The following is a 22449-nucleotide window of genomic DNA, read 5'->3' on the forward strand; positions in this document are numbered from 1 at the left end:
TGTGGGCGTTACTCTTGTTCTCGTCTCTCTGGTTGTTGTTGTTGTGGCTGCAGTTACTGCTGTTGTCGCCTGCAACACACGCATTATACAAATAGTCACGTTCGCGACATATAGACAATGCGTTGTGGGCGACAAGAATGAAAAGAATATCAAGTGCAATGTAGTATTGTTGTTGTGGCTCATGTAGTTGTACAAAGGCGGTAAGTATCGTGGAATGGCAGTGAGTGTCGAGCTCGTGTGTTTCGGTGGCGCATAAGTAGATAAAAAGATACGCCAACGAGGCAGCAACAGCAACAATAACAGCAACAACAACAACAGTGGCAAAAGAGGAGGGGTGAGGAGAAGGACGCGTCCATTCAGCTTAAGACCAAGACATAGAGGTACTTGACTATGAAGCCAAAGCGCGGCTAAGACGCAGAACCCCACTCAGCCACAAGTGCAAAAGCTGCCCACGCCAAAGCCAAGCAACCGCCCTCTACGTGGGCCCCCTTGTCCCTCAACGAATGCAGCTTAAGTGCAACGTGGTGCATTGTCGGCATAACACAGTTTCATGCCGCCAGCCACTTTCCCAACAGAGCCGTCAGCATGCTATAAAATATTACTCATACGCCATGCCTGCCGCACCACTACTTTCCCTCCTTCGATGCCTCGTGCCCGTTTCACGCTGCCATCGTCTCTGGCTTTTCAATTTCACTGCCAGCGCAGGCAAAATGTGAAAATAAAAGAAATGAAAACAAAATAAAATCAACTTCAGCGTCATGCAAACTTTGTCTGCTTCAGCGACGATGCCAACATGACTGCATTTTCGCTGCAATGTGGACGAGTGTGTGTGGCGTCTGGGGTGTGGACATGAAGTTGTACGACCATGCAACAAAGTATGTGTACAAGCATACCTACCTATATACATACATACCTATTTAACCGGCTGTGCAGGCGCGGAGCAACTCGCATGGAAAATGAAAAATGTGGAAAATTGCTTTTGCGGCAAAGGAAAAGTACGTGTGCGTTTGTACGAGTATATAGCATAAGCGGTATGTGTGCAAAAAGTAAAAACCTGCTGCTGGCCCAACTGGCCCCCACTTGGTGGCATGAGCCAAGGCGAAGGCTGCACAGTCACAGAGCCGCGACGCTTCGACTTCGGCTTCAGCTCTGGCATCGACGGCGGCGTCAGTGTTAACGTTGGCTAATCGTTGACAGCGTCGTGCTATGTTTGGCATTCTTATTGGCCTTTTTCGGTGTTGTGGCCAAGGCTAAATGGCCATGTTTTTAATCAGCTTAGAAAATGTTTAACATTATGGCATTTGTCAGCGCTTTCCACGACCATCACAAAAGTACTTTAAAGTCTCTTTGTCGGAATGAACTTTTAAGAATCGACAAGATTGCTTCAACTTTTTCCAAACTCAAATATAATATATTTACAAACATGAGTATGCTACATTCTCCCAAGGGATTGTTTTGATCTTAATTCCTTTCTTTCGAAAAATATATTATTTAAGTTGGAACAATACCTTATATCTATTATCACCTAGGCTTTGCATACTTAGGCAATAGTCCTCTCCATATATTTGGAAACCATTTAACTACTGTCTTGAATTTCAAGCTTAATCAAGTTTAAGCAGTAATTATTGCAGCTAAAATGTATTTTTCAGAACTGAATTATGGCTGTGATTCCAAACAAACGAAACATAGCATACCAATCGTTTTCTGTATAAATATAAATTTTAAGAACAACAATTTCTCGCTATGCATAAAATCCACACATGCTACAGAAAATATTTAGCCTTTTTAATAGGACAATGAAGCAAGGGCTTGTATTTAAAATTTGCGTCCTCAGAAATGTACGATTTATTAACATTGTAAATAATTCTGTTAGTCTCTTTTGCAGTTTACCTGTGAATGTATTGATATTTCTTCACAATTACCGCGTCGAGTAAGTTCCAATTGAGTTGGTACACAAATTTAAAAAGGTTTTCGCAATATGTACTTTATTATAGAAAGAAACTACAGTTGTACAACGCATGATCCCCTACATACTTATATTGTAACCAGCTAATGAGCTTACTGCCATTTCTTGAAATTAGTATTTGCGGCCTTCGCGTTAACATGTGTGCATGTAAATATGTATGTATGTACCAATAGTTCGTCCCTTTTCCACACTTCAATATTAACTTTCTGACTGCATAAATGCCAAAGCAAAGTTATTATTTTTACATACAAATAATGCAGTGCAAAAGGCATTGAAAAACAGCAGCGGAAGTAGAACTTGCCCACAAACATACAAACTAAAACAACACACACTCATGCACTTACTAACTCACACATACACACACACACACACACACACACACACACATACAAAACCAGCGCATAATATTTCATTTCATTTTTCTCTATGAAAAGCTATTTTTCTACACGCAAAAATAGAGCCACGAAGCAAGAAACAAAGGCAGCAAAGGAAAATGTAGAAAAATAAAATAATAAAAACAACAAATGCCGCGCACAAAAGAACAGGCAGCGTTCCCCTACTACTACATGCAAACATCAACTACAACAACAAGTGCAGCAGAAATGCTGCCCACATTTGGAGTTCATTGTGTTATTGTGCTGCCGACTGTTGTTGTTGCTGTTGTCGCTGTAGGCCTCGGTACGCTACACCGCACTACATACCCACATAATCCATGTAAATAACCGAAGCTATGAGGCGACGTCAGCAGAGGCGGGAGAAGCAGGAGCTACAGCTAAAGCAGAAGCCATAGCTAGCTACTACGAGTATTATGGCTGCGAAAGCTCAACACAGACTGCAACTGTGAAGCAGCAGTGCGACTGCAGCCGGCCAAACAACATTACAGAAGCCGCTCAGAGAGGCAATCTAGCGCTCTCTTGCTCTCCCGCTCCATTGCAGAGAAATGTTGATGTAGGCCTCGAAAAATATGCAGTTTGCCTTTGGCATTGCCACTGTCACTGCAAGCAGCGCCGCCGACTGCGACTGAGAGCCCGAGGCCCCCTCGCTCCTATACGCAGCAACAGCAACCGACTGCACGTTGCTTGCTTCTGTAAATGTGTGTGTGTATGTACACACGAGCACATACAAATATTGCATGTCGCGTATATTTAAAACGTGGCATAGGTAAGTTCTCCCTTTTGTGATTTTTTTCTTTGCTGTGTGGAGGCTTGTTTGTTTTTTGTCCTATGCACAAAAGAGGAAATAAAATGTAAAGAAACGAAGCTTTTTTTGATACATATCAAAAGTTATATGTACATACTTGTATGTATGTTTCAAGCGGCTTTTTCTGCATACACATATATGTATGTACGGGTATATATGTACATGTGATGCATCTGTGTTTGTGTGTGTGTGTGTTTGGCTGAGCAAATAGCGCCATTTGCTGCAGCACTGAAAAGCAAAATAAATAAGTAGCAAAGGCGTTCTTTGTAGTCCAAGTCTTTCTGCGCTATTCTCTGCAGCTCTTCTGCCATATTAGCAAGTTGCATTTTACATTTTGTTTGTTCTCGGCAACTGAAAAATCATGGAAAACTCAGCACTGAAAAAAGCAACTGGCAACATGATAAAACACACACGCACACACGCAAAGAAAAAGAATACAAACGAGGTAGACGATACGTTTGCTTGTTTGCATGTACGATTTGCAGTTGAGCTGGGAATGCATACAAACATACTATATGTACAAAAATATATATGCGAATGTACGTACGAGTGTGTATGAACTTACAGGTATTCAGTTTAAATGTGTGTGTTTGTATTTATTATATTCATAAATTAATAAAGCAATAGCTATAACGTGTTTCATGTAGACATTTTTTTGTAATTTCGGCGAAGTCTTGAGTCAATTTCTTAAATTTCTTCATGGCTCACTTTTTATTCAAACTAGAGGAGATGGAAAACGACGTAACGTATAAATCAAAAAGTTAATGTTTCTTTCTTTCTTTCAGTACTTTATATAATTTTGTATACAATATGCACTTTTTTTTCAAGCGCGCACTCATTAAGAAAAGGTACTGCATTATGTATATTTCAGTTCCAATGTTTATATTAAAAGTGGGAAATCGTTTGGTAAAATCAATTGTATTGCCCTACGTAAACTATTTTTACTAGTTTACGTGATTGCAGATGCACAAACAAACCTATTTCATTAGATTAATGATGGTAAGGTTCTAAGAATTTAAATCTCAAATATAACACAAATGGATGTTGTAATTATTAGAAACCTCCTTGCCTTTGTATTCCTAAATGGATTTGTCACCCGTGCATGAACCAATTATGTCATTTCATAGCACAATCCAAAAAGGCACGAATCATAAAAGCATTGACACATTTTTCCATTATTTCTTGACCAATAACGCTATGCAGAATACAACCCTGCACATCTATATTCATACTATACCTTCTCGTACATATACGGCGATTACATAAGCAGAGTAAGCCGACGACCCTAAATCAAAACATTGCACACCAACAAGGAAACGAATATACACACTCACGCACACATTGAGAGCCCAAAGGCTCCTATTGAGGGTGCCGGACGCTATACCTTGGCTTTGGCTTTTGGCTTTGGAATGTAATTTGTACCGGCGAGCGACAAAGAGCCGTACACTCGCCTCCACACCGTGGTAGTTAAGGTCTAAATCAACATGGGCCACATTTGTACGACCACATACTTGTATTACATGTAATAATAACAGAGCCCCGAGGGGGTTGGGGGTGCCCGATTAGGGGGATGGGTGGGGGCTGGTTGGGCTGCAGTACATAGTTGAAGTTGAAAAACTGTACCAGCCAGCGCATGGCAAATGCATTTTGACTTGCTTCCTCGCTCGCTATCTCTCTTTCCTTTTCACCCTCTCTTTCGCCCTGTCTCTTTTCCTATATTGTCCGTCCGCTTCGCTTTGGGGTTGCATTTGGCGCCCAAGATTGTGTACGCGCGCGTGTGTGTGTGCGTGTGTGTGTGTTTGTGTGTGTTTGTGTGTATGTATGTTGGGGTTCTAGTGCAAGGCTGCAGTTTGTTTTGCACGAGTTCGTCAGTTGTTAGGCACGTTTTGCAGCGCCCGCAGGCACCCACCACGCTTCCAATCCCCTTCCCAGGAGGCGGCCTAGGCGCCTTTGCTGCTTACATAGTAAAAAATTGATTTTTTCATAGTTCTGTATATATTTTTGTATGTATATACATACACGCACATATATATATTTATATATATGTATATATGCATGTGGATGTAGATATTTGCAGGCATATGTGTGTATGTACACGAAATAGAGCTATGTACTTCTGTTTTGACCAACAACACGGGGTTGCAGTGCAGCGACGTCACGAGTAGCCGAGTGGAGGCATAAAGGTAACGGTTTTTAACCTACTTTAACACACAGCTCGACATTTAGCGAGGGTCGTCGCATGACCTTTGTATGTGTTGCTTTCTATACTGTATTCGTATATATACGTTGACTATAGTATTTATGTATGTATGTGCGTGCGGGTATGTGTGTGTGTGTGTATACCATTTTGGCTTGCTGACTAGACATTGCCAGCTTAGAAGATTGCCGCCTTTCAAGTTGCACCGACGTACCATATAGCATTAGGTTTTTAGCACGCAATGCGCCACTAATTTCCATATAAATAGCTTACCAACGACGCCATAATGGCGTCTGAATTTACAGTTAAGAAAGAGCTGGCTGCCAGCAAAGACACTTCCACAAAACTTCTTAACTTGGCGTCACAACAAAATGAAGGCGACTAAAGGCCGAACGTGCAAACTGGGCTACCCAGTCGGTCTCACTCGTATTGCACTCCTTAGACCAAGGTAAACGAAAGTAGTTGCAATGGTTTCCGTTTCCGCCACAGCTCAGAAGGCAAACATGCTAAGAGCGTTGCCATTCAACACAAAACTGAGTTCAAGGAAAAATTCCCTTTTGACATGCCATGAATAGTTGCTGGGCTATTGCCACGTATTTATACCGTACTTATAAATTCGAAATATGCTTAAGGATCTATACAGAAATGCTTTAAATTCCCGTGCCTTCAAATATGAGAAACAAAATTCTATATATTTTAATAGATTACCTCAATCTTAACACCTTTTATCTAAATAAATGTTTTTAATTGTTTTTTAATGTTTTTTTGAATGAAATGCATATAATATCAAGACACATTTTTAAAGCTTGAAATCGTTTTCTGTAAGAATGGTATGTTTTCAGAAAGACTAAAAAAGGGGAAATACTTCTTAAAATTAAACAATTTAACAATATAAACAATTTGAATAGTAGTGAAAATAAATGATAATTATCAAGAGACTTGCCGCAAAAAGCAACCATGGATGATCAAATGCGAAATAGGTAAGAAGTTCTTTGGAGCAGACAAAGAAAATTTCTAAGCCCGGGGCTTATGGAAAAAAGTGGTGATCGACTTTAAGATTTGAGTTTAGCTGTGTTTGCACATTTTTGTGGTAAGCTTTTTTTTCATTTCTATGGGCCTCTCTAACTATGCAGCATTTAATTTAAGGCTGAACCGCCTTACGAAGCCTCCCTTCCAATCGCTCCTGTTCACCTGCTCGTTCGCTTGCGCCGCCCTTGCCTCACTCTGTTAATGAACTCAACTCTTTTTCCGGGCCGTGCCTTTGCCAAGAATTTATACGAAAATGCTCGGGCATACCAACATAAATATGTATATGTACGTGTACACAGTCAACCAGTCAGTAAGCCAGCCAGTTGTCCATCCATCAACACCATTTGGCAGCACGCGTTTTTATGCAATTTTGTAACCTCCACTTGCCCCACCTTTCTCATCGCCGACAACCTTTCTCAGTCTACCCACCAAGTCAGTCAGTGGGCTGCAATATGCTCCGCTTTGGCAGCTTCTCTCTGCACCATGGCGCAAATTTTAATGATATGTGTTTACATCTACAAACATACACGTACATACAAATGTGGATGTGTTTGTAGTTGCATGTCGATGGCGGTGTGCGTGTGTGTGTGTGTGTTGTGTGCTCTCGCTTTGTTTACAATTTGCTTTTTATAGTCAACATATGTTCGACATATCATGTGCACTTCTTTTATGGCTCTTGCTCGCTTTTTTATGAGTTTTGCAGCAACTGTTTGAGTGATGCGTGGACGCCGTTTACCAGCACTGGCCTAACAAATATTAAAGTGTAACAGGGCCGGGCTCGGAGAGGAACGACAAAGAGCCATGGGCGGCAGGGAGACATGGGAACATGCAAAAACGTGTGCATTTATTTAAATGCTGTTGCTGTTGCTTGGGAAAAAAGTACAAGTACAATATGAAGAAGCAGAAGTGAAAGAAGCTCGAACAATGGAGCACACATATGTATGTACATGCATACATACACGTACACAGAATCGCATAAAACAAATGGCAATAGAGCGAAGCCATTAACAAAACAGCAGCGAAACAACTGTAGGGGAAAAGATGGGCAAAGAAATGAAGAAGTTCTAGTGCATAACAAAAGCGCCACATTCAGTTGGCTCCCGATTGTTTTCCACTGTGTGAAAATGGCTGCAATAGCTGCAGCAGTAGAAACAACAAGAACAACACCAACACACCAAGCCTTGCATGCCAAATGCAGTCAACTGAAGTTTGGCAACAGTGCAGGGCCAGCATGTGTGGACACAGAATTCACTGTCTGGGCGGCTTAGCTTTCCTAATGTGCTATATTGTATTTTCGTAGCACTGCCTTGGACGAATTCCTTGTACTTGTATAGTGAAGTTTGACAACAGTGCAAGGCGATGACAAATTATTGGTGTTGGTATCAATACTTTTTAATTATTAAGTGACGCCACAGCATCAGCTTAGTAAAGGGTAGAAGTGTCTGAAATGTCTCTAAGAACAAGTGCTTAGAGTTAGACCTACTGACTAGCTCTCAGTATGCATGACATGTTGGAAAATTTCAATATAGTTTGAAATGAAATATGCCAGAAATTTGCATAAATCTACAAAATTGAAGATATTAAAAAAAGAGAAGTTTCAGTATGCTTGCTTATCTGTTTTAAAACTTGCAGGTGCTGCGCTGTTATCACTCAGTGCTTACAAGTAATACTTTTGTTAGTCACGTTTAAAATGCCTGACACGTTGCCACACTTCATCTTGCTCTGCCTCTGCCTCCGCCTCCTCCCTTCCCCTCTCCGGCGCTACGGACTCTACAGCTATTGCAGTCGTGCTACGTGATTAATGCAGGCAGTGAAGCGTTTTCCTAGTTGAGTTGTTGGCTCCGTATGTAAAATCATTCATAAAACTTTGTTCAAGTGTAGTTGTTGGTGCTGCTATTGGAGTTTTCTGAACGGAAGTTTTTAATTAAATGTTGTGTGACTACGAAAATACGAAAACCTGCACCGTACACATTTTGGGTACTCTTCCGAGCTGTGAGTTGTTAAAGGTGAGAAATTGATTTTCCTCCTCTGCGCTTCTCATGCTAAATTACTGAATAGTTGCCACTTTTACTTTAACACTCCACCCCGACTAGTCAGTCAGCAGTCAGTTTCTGCGTTTCATTACATTTTATTGTTATTACATTATCAACATGTTGTTTTGCAGCATCCCCTCACCACTCGCTCACTTGGGACCGACAAGACGGACATCATGACAACTGCTTCTTCTTTAATGTTCTTTGTACCGAGCTTTTGTCGTCGTCTCTTTTGCAGACTTATTAAATATCAGCCACATTGTTGCTGGTCAGTGATTTTTATTGAGTGAACGACAATGGTGTCGCCACCAACTTGACAATGCGTTCCATTGCAGTTGTTGTTGTTGTTGTTGTTCGTGTGTTGCTGCTGGATTTTATTATTATAACTGTTTATGCGCGCGGGTTACTGTGCGTCCTTGAAGTAATTTACGTCACTTGACGGCCCCAGGCGGCAGCTGCTGCGGCATCTTGATAAGTTTGTTCGAAGAGCAGGACATACGAGTCTACACGTAGTAGATACTTGCACCGAGACGCATAAAGTGCTTGAAATACGAAGAATTTAAAAAGCATGCATGTACTTGTTGGCTGATTTGGAAATTCGAATAAAAATAATAAATGATCGAATTTCGCAAATTATATGATTTTTTTTTGTAAATAAGTATGTACTTAGTGGTACTATGTACTTATTGGCTTTCTTATATTTGCTGTGCATGTTTTTCAGCACATTTTTCATTAATACTTTTTCATTGTTTTGCCATTTTGTTTTGTGTTGCGGAAAGGCATTGAACTGCACAGCCAGAAAACAAAATAGAATTTGTTTACACAAAGTCTCACACACACACACGCATACATATGTATACCCTCACATGCATGCAGTGCACTTTGCTTTAATTTGCATTTCTCACATGGCTATTTTCGCGCAAATTCCAATCGCTTGATTGAATGGGAAAGGGTGGGGGGAGGGGGGTTTATGCGTGTGTGTGTCAGAACTAGCTGGCTGTGATTTGTTTACAACGAAAAGTGGTCTGAAAATTCAAGTGCAAAATCATTTGCAACAATTTAGCAAAGGAAACGTGGCAGAATTGACGCTCCACTTCCAATTGGTCAACTATGCGTATGCGCAATAAAAGTTTTTGGCAGTTCGCTGCCTTCTGACATTGTGGGAAATGGCTATGCCGTGGATTTTGTTCGACTGTTCTGTCGAGTGCAGCACAAATTGAATGTATAATACGTTTTACATTACCGCAATTGAAAGTAAAACGAGCGCGAAACGAACGAGCCGCGCAATATTACAAAATAAATTTCCAGGAATTTTATAAACCGGCAGCGGCAGGTCTAAAATAAAATTGTAATGGGATTACCTTACCAATGCTCAATTATGCTTTTGTTTGTACTATACTTGTATGTTTGTTGGGTTTTTTGCACAGTTAAGCAAAAGTAAATATGATGGCACAGAATTGTTAAATAAAGAAAGAAAAAATTCAAAGTGTGGAGCGCTTTTACTGATGACGTCGTCTTTGTGCGATAATAGTAAGTCTCTATAAGTACTTATATAGCCGTTTATACGAAACAGAACAAAGTTGTGATGGAACAGTACAATATATTATAATCAAATATTTTCGACTTTTTACACTAAGAACTTCCCAAAGTTCCCAAAGGGTAACTAGTTAAATGCGAGCGAACAGACGTGACAGACCCCACATAGTATGTATATATATATATATATATATATATATATATATATATATATATATATATATATATATATATATATATATATATATATATATATATGTTCTTGATCAGCATGAAAGGACGAGTCGATATAGTCGTCGTCGCCAAAAACTAGAGCCTTCAGAAAAATTTCAGATAAAAAGACATTGCTCAGACTCATTGTGGGCTGCAGATGATCGTGAGTATACACTTGTTTGTATGTGTTCTGTGTGTGGGTATATATTTCACATTCAAAACTTTCATATATCCATCAAATGAATGACAAATTCTCAAACTTTTGTTTCAAATGCGATATATTTTGCTTGCTTTGTCTTTCACTCTCGTACAATACATATAAATATATTTTATTTTTTAACAAATTGTACAGACAAAGTGGCATTGTGGGCCGAGTCGGCCCGGACGCGGTAAACTGACAAATCACCAGTGAAACCTATTAAATTAAAGTACGTTGTCACAAAATTGGTTGAATCATTAAACAAAATTCATTTGAAATATGAATGTTTTAAAATATTACTTTACGTTCCTAATTTGTGTTTGTTTCAAAAACTGTAATTTAATAATTTCTATTAGGGTTCACATTATTTTCATATCATTGTTTCATATCTAGGAATTGGTCTCTTTTATGTATGCAAGTAATTCGTCTTTTAAGGGCTGAACTTAAATAATCGGTATACTACAGAAGTATAAGCATCTGTTACGAATAGGAACGGTACTCGACTTGTAGAATAAATTAATCTATTTTAGTGCAAGCCTTGTATAAACAAGAGATTGGATAAAGTTATTATTAATAAGTACGTTATAATATTTTGTTATCTGAGTCAGGGTTTCTCAATTCATGCGAAGACGTACAATGGCTGCAGACGGACGAAATGATTTGTATTTAGGCTTTCTTAGTTCAAAGGAAGGCTGTCTACATTTTTTTCTTGTTGCTTGTTTACTTCATTTGTACAACAAAATAGCTCATCCGTCTGTGCCAATTGGCAAAATGTTAACAGTTGGGGTTTTATTTAAACATTTTTTTAATAATTTGTTGCTATGACAAAAAGTATGTCAAGGGGCAACTTGTCAGTCATATGATTTCAGTACGCGCCCGTCAAGTATTTTATTTTATTTTTAGGCGAAAAAGAAATTGCGCAAAGGCTGTTTAGTTATTATATCTGTGTGGGGGCGTGTGTCTGCGTGTGTGTGTGTGTGTGTTCATGGGGTGTCTGTGCTTGAATTTCAATTGCCAAAACATCTTCAATAAGTTGCTTGGGCTATAGGCCTATTGGGGAATGGCGTTACCTGCAGTTGGGCACAACTGATACGACATGCGATTGGAGTGTTTAACATTACCTGCAATTGAAAGAAAGAGAGAAGTTGATTAAAATTATGTAAAAGTGTTTATATTAAATAAAAAGTACTATTACGTTTCTTAGAATCTAGACTCAAAGGCGACCTCTCGCGCCAATCTCTCATTACGTTTCCGCAAGAAAAACATCGCTAAAGTGCCAGCAGCAATAACAACAACAACATTGACTTCACAGCTCGTGTAACTTCCGCTGGCCACTTTAATTACACTATCCAACCCACCAGGCAGCCAGCAGACGGCAGCCGGCTAAACAACCGACCGACCGACCGACCGACAATTTTCTTAGCTTTCGTTGCCGCTTGCTACGTAAATGAAACCAAAACTCAAGGTAAAGCTCAAAAGCACCGACGAGAACAACATCAACAACAACAACTACTACAACAGTCACACAATTATTCGTGAGTGTGCGTGTGTGGAAATTGTAGACACATTGAAATCGACATTTCTTATACATTTTACTTCATCGTTCTTACTATTTTTAAACATGCGATCATCGCCACCAGCGAACGACAAAAGAAACAGAAGAATCACAACAAATGGTCTCATCACACAATGGAGCCGGCAGTACCTAGAAGGTAAGAGATGGCAGTAGCAGATGGACACAGTAAACAGTTTATAGCCTGTGGAGCCTTATTGCAAGGGATTGTTTGATTGAGACGCAGAGGGCACGAGAAACAGGCAAAAGAAACGAGATGAAGCCGATCATTTGTAGATCTTGAGAAAGTGGTTGCTCAACGGGTTTGATGGCAAAGAAAAGGCAGTACGGTAACGTTCTGCAACAGTAACATATAACAAATTAATTTACTTTTCTAAGCCAGCTCAATCATCTCTGTGTTCAACTGCTAACGAGTGGAAAGCTATTGGGTTTTCAAATATATGTACTACTGGTAAAAAATAATGAATAATTGCCAAAAAATAAATAGTTTAGTCTAGCTTAGCCACGAATTCAAAAGTGCTGTATTCCTCCAAGCCACATTTGCGAGGGGAAGCACATGCAGAGTGCAATACTCGCAGTTGAAAAAATATAAGATATATAATAATATGCAGTATTAAAAGTATACTCAAAGCATATTGTTAGCTTTATCCACTAATTTAATTTGAAATTAAATAAATTTAAATGGCAATGATCTATAATCTATGAAATATCTTGATTTGTATACAAACTTCAACCAACTTTCAGAAGAAAAATGTATGAAGAAGAATTAATTTGTTAGATAAATTTATCTGAGTATTTAAAGTTTGAGAGTCTAAAAGATTCCACGTGCAAATTGTTAAAACCTGTATCTGTATTATATGATGAGACCAATCGAGCTGACTTTCATTTAAGGTCGATTAATCTTATTCTAATTGCTTTTAGCAATTTTGCTAGGACAGTCCAGCGTGTCCAATGCCCAGATAGTGTTAAGTGCTTTTAAGGTTCTAGCAACTCTGTCGCACTTAATTGCCATATCTCGAGATTGGAACCACTCGATCTTTGGTGTAATTACCCAGCTACCTGTAAAACCACTTCGCACAATTCAAGCTTTTGATGGCCCTCAGAAAGCTTATTTTAATTACTGCCCGCTGACAATTAAATTAAACGCAATTAAAATTGATGAATGGATATAAGACAACAAACAAACATTTGCAACTGAGAAATAAAAACAAATCAAAGCAACGTTTGTTATTTGCAAGTACATTTGTTTAATTGTTGACCGCATAACAACAATACTTGAAAAAGCCACGGCATGAAATGATTTTCCTTATATCAAATATTAGGGGGGGTTTCAATGAAAATGAAAATACTATATGAAACAACTTTTTCGCATGAAGTTTTGTAAACCACTTTCGATGGGGCAGACGGCGATTGCGGTGGCTGCGGTGCTTGTGGCAACTAGTTTCGAAACCATCTGGCAGCAGCTTCTACCGGCCGATTGGCGGGCAAGTGCCACGAGAGCACTGGGCAAGCAGTGCAATCGCGCAAAACGTATCTGGCAGATACTCGTACAGTTCGAGTGCAGCCGCCGCTTTCTAAAAGGCAACTACTTGTACAACAACAGCAACAATGAAGACCTGGTTGACTCACAAGCTAGCCATGTTGACTACATGCTGACTACGTGCTTTCGTTTCAAACGTACCAAGTTTGTGCCACAACATGGCCTTGAATTTTTAATCAAGTTTCGCGCTAGTTGGCCAGTAATGGCGATGGCGATGGCGATGGCGATGGAGTGGAGCGGATCGGATCGAGTAGAGACGGGCCTTAGGCAGCGCACGATGATCATAGCCCGATGGTGGGCTCTGCGCAAATTGCTTGGTCATGTAGCACAAGTTGACTTTGGCGATTTCAGTTTTTTGTTGTTGTTGTTGTTTTTGTTGTTGTTGTATCTGGTATCTGTACCTCTAAGGCACTAAAATCGAAACAAGTTCTATTGAACTTGTGGCTTGCCAAAAAAAATACAATACGAAAAAATAAACAACAACTTTTGCTATAAGAAATGATTAATGGAATATATGCGCGCAATTTTTGCCGAAACGCAGCACGGACGCAACAACAACAACAACAACGCGAAACGACTGTATAGATATACAATAGTACATATAGTATGTATTCAAATATTGTGCTATGTACTAAAATATTATTTTACCCATCAGGCAGACATCACTGACCACCAACCTGTCCGCTCGGCACGCTGGGCTTGCAAAAAATAAATACTACGAGTTTCTATATATTATATATTTTCGTTCATGTACATGCTCGTATATAGCGCGAAGACAATATAATCTGAAAACAAAAAATTGCGCTTTCTTGGAGAGAGGGAGATAGGGAGAGAGAGAGAGTGAGTGTTACAAAGACCACCTAAAACAACGACAAAACAAATGAAAAATTAAACGTGGTCGTTTAGAATTTCAACTTTTTTTAGCGCGTGTAAATTTTTTCTTTTCCTCCCTGTGTTTTAGCAAAAAAATCAAAAGACACGAGGAAGAACTTTCGGCATGATAAATTAAAAACTTTTAATATGAAAGCGAGATATACATCATTAAATTAAGCCTAAGATATGCTTGAGCTTCAACCAAGTTAAGGGCTGGCTTCTTCTTTGGCAAAAAATGGCAAAATCTAAAAGACGGGATGATGAAGATGATTTTGTTTTGTCGCCGAAGAAAAAATACCGAGCTCAGAAGTTAAATACCCTTCGCTGACAGTCCACTTGACACTTGAGTACGAATCGTTTTTACTTTCTCCTTCTTTGGTCGTCGAGAGTCAGCATCCGCCACCCACCAATGATGCAACATCGCCAGTTATGACAACATTCTCAATATAAAATGTGGATGCAACATCTCTATAATCAATCATATATTCAAACAAGTTGTTTTATAGTAAGAATCTTTTGAAAAAAGCATTATCGTTGATATACGAGTACAGTGTAACAGTTATATAATATAGTGCTCCTATCTAGCTGGTCTCTACTCTGCACTTGTCTGTGGTCATGTGTTTTGGGTGTTGCAAACAAACTATTGCACGATGCTTTCGCGGGAATAAGCGTATCTACTTTTGAGTCTTAGGTATTTGATTGTTTACGAAAAGAAAACTTTCAGAAATTAATATTTTACCCTTTATCTTGTTAGGAATGGATGAGCATAACATACCGTTCTGTTTCAGACGTTTCGATTGAACTTAGATATTCTAAGTAAGTATAATGGACAGCCCATTATAAGAAGTTAAAAGTTAAATTATAACTGCAACATTCTAGAACTGAAAACATTCAAATATAATATTTTTGTTGTTCCAAATACCCACAAGATCTCCAATTAATATCGGCATTCAGTTCTTTATTTGCCTTATAAATTTCTATACATTTTCCAATTCAATTAGGCAGAAATTTAGGAGTTCTGTTTAAGGATTGATTAGGAAAAGCGTTCGCTTGTGAAACTTCGAAATATCACTTAGAGCATGGGCTAGAATTATCAAATATATGTACGTACTCGTACCTACAAACAAACGCATAAAATATTGGTTGTTTAAAGGCTTCAAATTTGTCATGAAGGCAAAGGGCAACACATTTCTTCTTGCTCTTTTCTTGCGGATAATTTTTTCAATCTGTTTTCATCAAGTAAACACACACTTATAAGTATGTTTCGCTTATTTTAATGGCTTCTTTTGTAAGAGCTCCCTCTCAAAAGAAACACACAAACACTCACACAAGCACACAAATAAATGTCAAATGAGCCAGGGTTTTGATTTATAGGCCTGCATATTTTTGCATACATACGAGTACAAGTATGTCTGTAGAAGACAAAGTTTCGGGCCTTGTCCGCAAGCTGTGGGATTGTTGCAGATCTCTTTTTGTTGTTGTTGCTTTTTTTTTATTCATATATATTTTTTTACAACAACGGCGACAACTTCTTCACTTCTTGTTCTGATGGTTGTGTGTGCCTGGCTGCTTGGCTGCCTGGCTGGGTCAAAGTTTTCTACCTAAACGCATAATTTGCATTTCAGGGGAACGAGCAGAAACCGAAACGAAAGTCAATTGCTGATGACGCCGTCGCTGCCACCGCCACCACCTCCACCACCCCTGGCACTGCCTCTGCTACCAACTCTTATGTTGAATTGATAAAGCTTGCTGTTGTTGTTTGTGCCATTCGTCGCAACGCTTTGTCAAATGATTCAATTCTGGCATTCGACTTAAAATGCATTTCGAACCAAGCCAACACACACAAAACAACACACAACCGACAAATAAAAACAAGCCACATACACACTCGTATATAGTATGGATATCTATATGAATGTATTTCGTTTTTTCTTCTTTCTTGTTAAAAATTTGTCTGTGGCTTTTTGGGTGTGTTTTGAAATGCAGGCATGTCGAATGTTTCTCCGCTGTGCCATATCAAAAGTCAAATATATGCAAAGTCCCTGGCCCTCACTCTCCCTCCTCTCACCACTCCCGAGCCCCATCAGTTAGTTGCGCCTGTCACATTTTACATATGTCGTCTTTTAGCGCCGTCCCTTTCCTTATATTTATTTTATGATTTTAGGAAGGCGCAGTCTTGCAAACTGAACTTGTTAGTCACGAGTTGCAGACACAGACTCAGACTCAAAACCAATGGCGTCCGCGAAGTGTGGCTAATTAATAAAAGAACAGTTTAAAACTTAGTCTCATTTTATATCAGAAGTTTAGCGTTTATTGATCCAATAACATCTTGTGCTCTATCAACATTTATTATAATTCATCATTAAGTGAAAATGACACAAGATGGGTGAACCATCCGATTTACGCTTGTGATGCGTCTAATATATTATTACATATATTATATTAAAATTTATGCAGGTCTAGCCTGAGTATTTCGTAGAAGAGTTTACAAAGTGGTGCTGTACACACAAATCTTATTGATTATAAGTACCTGCAGCGTTTAATAAGGTTGTTCCATAGTCCCATAGAGTCCGTCTTAGATCGGGTTTGTTTGTGCTTTTCAGTTGAAGAACTGTTACTACTGGACTAATTTTTGATGTGATATTTCCTTCCTTGGTTGCATGTATTCGGATGCCCGTACATCTGTATTTCCTAGCACACGTATGAGTAAAATTCTGAGCTATATAATTCAAGGTAGTTACTACAGATGACGAGATTTTAAGAGGCACTAGCGTTGGAGTGGAGAGCAGTAAACCCTGCTTGATTATGTTTTTGTGATAAAAGAACTCCTCAAGTGCGTCATCATACTTTTATCTTTGTCAATGCCCAGTTTCTTCGCTTCCCATACATAGTCAAAAGAATACTGAGCACAAAAAGCTCAGTCATTCAGTTATACAAAACAAAAAAAAAAAAACAAAAAATTAAAAAGCACTTAGCTATGTACGCACATACATATGTACATACTATACATATATTTAAGCTTTTTCACTTTTGTGCTGGCTTTGTTTTTTACATTGAATTATATATGAATAAAGAGTAGGTCTAGGTCTCGTAGCCTTAAAACAAAATTTGCTTAAAGGTATAAGTACGTGCACAACAAATATAAATAAATACAAATATTGTATGCCTTTAAATACAGACAACAACAAGTGTTGAGTGTCGATTTTATTTCAATTTTTAAATTTAGTCTCATGAAGCTTGCGTGTTGACAACTTTTGCTGGCGAGCAGCCGCTTTATTAATAAATAGGCAGCTCATATTAGAGTCCTGCTTGTGTGGCTAATGTGCCGAATAATTCTCAAAGAAAAGCAAAGCGGAAGAGGCAAATACATTAATTTTATTAACAAGATTTTTAGTACAAGATTTCCGAGACATGAAATGTCACTCTTCAGGATGGCAGAACAAACTGTCTTTCAAATCATGTGCTTTTGAACTGAGTTGTTAATAATTCAGGCTAACCTATTCACTGTCGTACGAGCATGGCTGTGGATGAGTCTGAATCAGTTCGCATTCCTTGGGTCTGTCACTGTTGCAGGGCTCTGTTACACACATGACGTATGGGTAATATTTAGACATATTCGCCAAGAGTGAGCAATATAATGAGCAAGTACAAAAGATGCGTGTGCGCGGCGCGTTGATTGATGAGCCATTTCTTTTGTCCGTTTATCAATTTGGACGTTGCCGCAAGGAAGTAGAGTCAAAAGTCAAGACAAACCAATTAAATTTCCGAATGCGATAAAAATCGCGTTGAGAAACATTTGCAAGCTACTTAAAATTATGCGTGCACATACATAGCTATATACTATAGTACTATATACGTGTACGCATGAACAAATGGGCAGGAGACTAAAGTCGGCTCAAGCAGATGCTACGTGTTGCAACAACAATAACAGCTGCCGCAAAAAGTGCCACAAACTAGCAGAGAGCTGAGAGCGAGACTGAGCCCGTTGGCCGCAATTGGAATCTAATTTAAAATTAGTGCTTAAAGGATTGAAATAAATTTAGGCAATTTTAAGGCATGACATGCGGCGGCTGCAGCTTTTTGCCGTTTTGCTGTTTCGGCCGCGGTCGTCTCATTGAAAATGCGCCGAGACGGTTTTTGTTCCGGTGCTTGTCGGCCAGTAGCAGGTGGCTTGATGCTTGGGGATTGATAGCGCAGCCAGACAAGTCGGCCTAAAGTTGGCCCTGGGCCTGGCCCTTTCAATGCATTTGTTAGTTCTTGTTAACTCGAAAGGCAGCCGGCTGACGCTTTTCGTTTGATAAAGAACGAAAAAAAATAATGGTCGATTTCACGCAGGATCTTAAGTAATACCGTATGCTATGTCTAAGTTATGCATTTGCTGATTTGGAGTCTATGATAAAATTCGCAAACATGTTCGCCTTTGGGGTGCCAATTGAAATCATTTGCAGAAGGCAAAAGGGATCAGTAGGAAGCGCACACGAAAATTACAGATAATTACTTTTTAGCGACAACAATTTGTTGGAAGCTACCAACCAGCTAATACATATAAATACATATATATCGTATGTACTCGTATGTACACGTGTGGATATAAGCCAGGCCGGGCACAAAGCGTAGACCGCAAGAACTGTGACGCACAGACAGATCTAAGTTACGAGTATATGCGCAAAATAAAGAAAAATAATAAGCCCAGTTTCGAGCGACGCGTAGGGAACGAAAAACGCGCAAGGCACGCAGAGAAAACGCACCAGAATCGCGCAAACACGTTTCGCGCGGCTTCTTGCGTCTAACTTGGATCATGGGGGAATGGAGAGCGAGAGTTGAAGACTTATAATGAGGTATAGGGAATGGAGAATGGGGTAGGGTAGTTGGGCAGCAGGTTGGTGCTTGCTTTGCTCCATGCTTGGTCGACCTCTCACCGACCACATCGTGATCGTACGAGTATTCATAGCCAACATCATTATACTTATGGGTATTATTATCATTTCTTAACTTCTGTGCTGTTTAGACCGAATTAATTAGTTTTTTGTTGTCTGCTCGAATATCGCCGCGTGTTTTTAATGATGCGCCTGAGTCGATTTTTTCTTTGCCTTTCTGTTTCCTTTTTAGTCTCTCAATAGCGTTTGTTTCGACAAAAATATGTATTTAGTTAAATGGTGTTGGACTTTAGTTTCTGCTGTCTCTCAGTCTAAGGAAGTCATGTTTTAATATGTATATGGCCATTAATTTATGGCACTTAAGCTCAAATTTATGTGTCCAAGGCACGACATTTCTTTAAAGACACGATGTTCATTCAATGAAATGAACTTAAATTCACAAAGAACGAGGATACTTAATAAACAGAAGAAATTAAGCTAAGAAAATGCGAAGGCAATTTTGTTTTGTAAGTCGTTAACCGATACGGCTGAAAATTCATGAGACAAAAGGCCGTAAATCAGCGGGTTTTGGTCAGAATTAACGATATTTACGGATGTGGCAATAAATCAAAACAGGAAATATTAAAATATTGCACTTATAGTGATGACTGAAAAGAGCGAGCATAACGGAACTATTCGGTATCGGTATAAAACTGTATGACGGGAGAAGTCAATATATCCTATCTGTTGGTCCAATCGGCTGTCTATCTCTGTGTCTGTATGAGCGCACGGTTTCGGAAAGTATAAGACGGGGTATTCATATTCTCCTAAGCCCTAAGCGGGACAGGTTTGTGTCTCTTGAATGCCCTAATTGTACTCCCAAGCCCGATTCCGAAACTTATGTAACTTTCACGATTTCCAAGAAACTATATAGCAATGTTTTTTTCTCAACTGCAACTTTCTCGGCTTATGCCAAATTTGGCTTATTTGCTCTTCACATCTACCATTGCATGTGTACATACGGATTGGTACCGTTAGGTAGCGGCCTACAATCCCAGTGAGGCCCACACACAAACGCGTGCTTAAGCCCCAAGCAAAGCTCCCCCGATACTGAGGTGAGATAAGCAGTCGAACATGTTGCTAATTGAAATGCCATTTTTTGTTGTTAGTCGCGTACAACAAGATTTAATAATTTGAAAAAAAAAAAAAACAAATCATTTACAGAGGCAGAAATGAATGTTTTTTTCATAATTAACGCCTTTGCACCCGAAAATTGTTAACCCAATTTCAAAATAAACAATAATTACTCACTCGAACACACACGCGCTTCAGTTTGTATTTTTTGGTCCGGCCCATCGCAGTGTGGGTGGATTTTGGTACTCTATCCGGCCCCAAAAATCACGCATGAACTATTATCGTGAAATACTCGTTCTATTTAAATACCCGTGGTTTTTCTCTTTTATAATTTATTTTATTAACAATTTGCACACATTGCCGACAATTTTAAAAATATACCCTACACTACCAAGGGCACTTAAATTTGTGTCCGACACTCAGTCGCTGGGCAGAAGGTCAGGATGGCCGAGTGGTCTAAGGCGCTGCGTTCAGGTCGCAGTCTACTTCTGTAGGCGTGGGTTCGAATCCCACTTCTGACAAATATAACTTTATTTTTTGAAGAATAATTAGATTTTAGAAAAAACACTCGTAGTTGGCTTTATTTAACCCACAAAGTTCAGCAAGCCTTTTCAGAAGAAATATCTCACAAACAAGAAGCATTACTTTTAAACTGCCTTTCAGTTCTTTAAATGCTTAGTTGTATGAATAATATTGAATTTTTAGTAAAAACTAACCCGTTTTACTTATTTACAATTGGAATTATTAATTGGGATGCACTTGCGATTCAGTTGAAAGTGAAATGCGGTATATTTTAACCTCAGTATCTCTATATCCTAAGCCAACAACCATAACATCCATTACCATATCATCCAACTAAGAAATAATTACACATTAGGTATACGATGCCTAAAGCCCTATTTAGAAAAGAACCTTTTTTTAAATTTCTTTTACTAGAATCATTCTACAACTCCTGTCATTCATTTCAACTGTCCAACAGACTAGATTCGACAGATTTTTACAGTTGTGTATATACTTATGATTTCTTATCACGAAAAGCAGTTTCGTTATTTCGACATCGTATTCTATTATAAAATATTTTCATGTTCCATATATAAAACTTCTAATGCCAAACAAAAACAAAAGACTTAAGTAACAAACTGATACAATCGAAATGAAAAATATTGGGAAATGAATTCTTGCCTCCTCCTTAATAAGCCGGCTACGTAGAACTTTGGCTGGCAAAAGGCGCTTAGCATTTTTTTTTTTTTTTTTTTTTTTTTTTTTTTTTTTTAATAAATCACCTCTGATTGGCACATTGTTATTTTAATTAAAAACACACATACAAAGGTAATTTTGTTTGTTAGACAAAAGTCGGAGTAGCGAAACTTTTTCTGATTTGGTAGACTTTAAAATATTTTTTTTTGTGCTGGACGCCTATTGTTGAGCTCTTTAACAAAAGAGCGATATGTGCAGGTTGGTTTTTGAAAAAGTGAAGCACATGGCTAAAATAAATAAATAAATAAATAAGCGCTGACAAAAGAAAAATGAAAATAGCAACACAAAACAAACATAAAATTTAATTTGCTTTGGAAAGAATAATAATAATCATAATAATAATCATTATTATTATTATTACCGGCCAGGCCGAAAGCAACGCATGTAATTATGAAAGAAAATAGCAAAAAGGCATGACGAAGAACGAGCCAAAGAGAACCGAACCAGCCAGAAAGCAAAATGTACGAGGCGAGCACCAAAGGAAACAAAATTCAAAACCCGCTGACGCAGCAGAAAACGAACGTGTAAAAGCCGCGGGTCCAAGCCCGCGCATAACCGCCACTATACTATATATATGTAGTGTAGTGTAGGAAATAATAGTAAAAATTCTAATCGGTGCCGGCGTTTCGTAGAGCCAAAGGCCGGGACGAGTGAGCCGGTGAGTGGGGCACGCACATGGGCTGTGTTTTGGCTTTGACTTTGGCTTCGGCTTCTGCTTCGGCGACTATGGCAACACGTTTTGAGCCACAATGTGTGAAACGGCCAGCTAACCTATTGTTGTTCTTGTTGTTAGTGTTATTGTTATTGTGGCTCGTTGCTGCCTTTTTGTAAACTCATTTTTAT

The 22449-nt window shown here is 38.9% G+C and overlaps 1 protein-coding gene and 1 non-coding gene across 2 annotated transcripts in view; one reads left to right on the forward strand and one right to left on the reverse strand.

Moving 5' to 3' along the window:
* The window catches only part of LOC115624874 (ecdysone receptor), a 58791-nt gene that overhangs the window by 3791 nt on the left and 32551 nt on the right, over positions 1–22449 (reverse strand). The gene's annotated exons all lie outside the window — the stretch shown is intronic.
* On the forward strand, positions 20787–20870 carry Trnal-cag. The gene has a single exon. It is a non-coding gene; the product is annotated as a tRNA-Leu (tRNA).

This window comes from Scaptodrosophila lebanonensis, unplaced genomic scaffold, assembly GCF_003285725.1.
Source record: "Scaptodrosophila lebanonensis strain 11010-0011.00,11010-0021.00 unplaced genomic scaffold, SlebRS2 tig00000061-arrow-pilon, whole genome shotgun sequence".
NCBI lineage: Eukaryota > Metazoa > Arthropoda > Insecta > Diptera > Drosophilidae > Scaptodrosophila > Scaptodrosophila lebanonensis.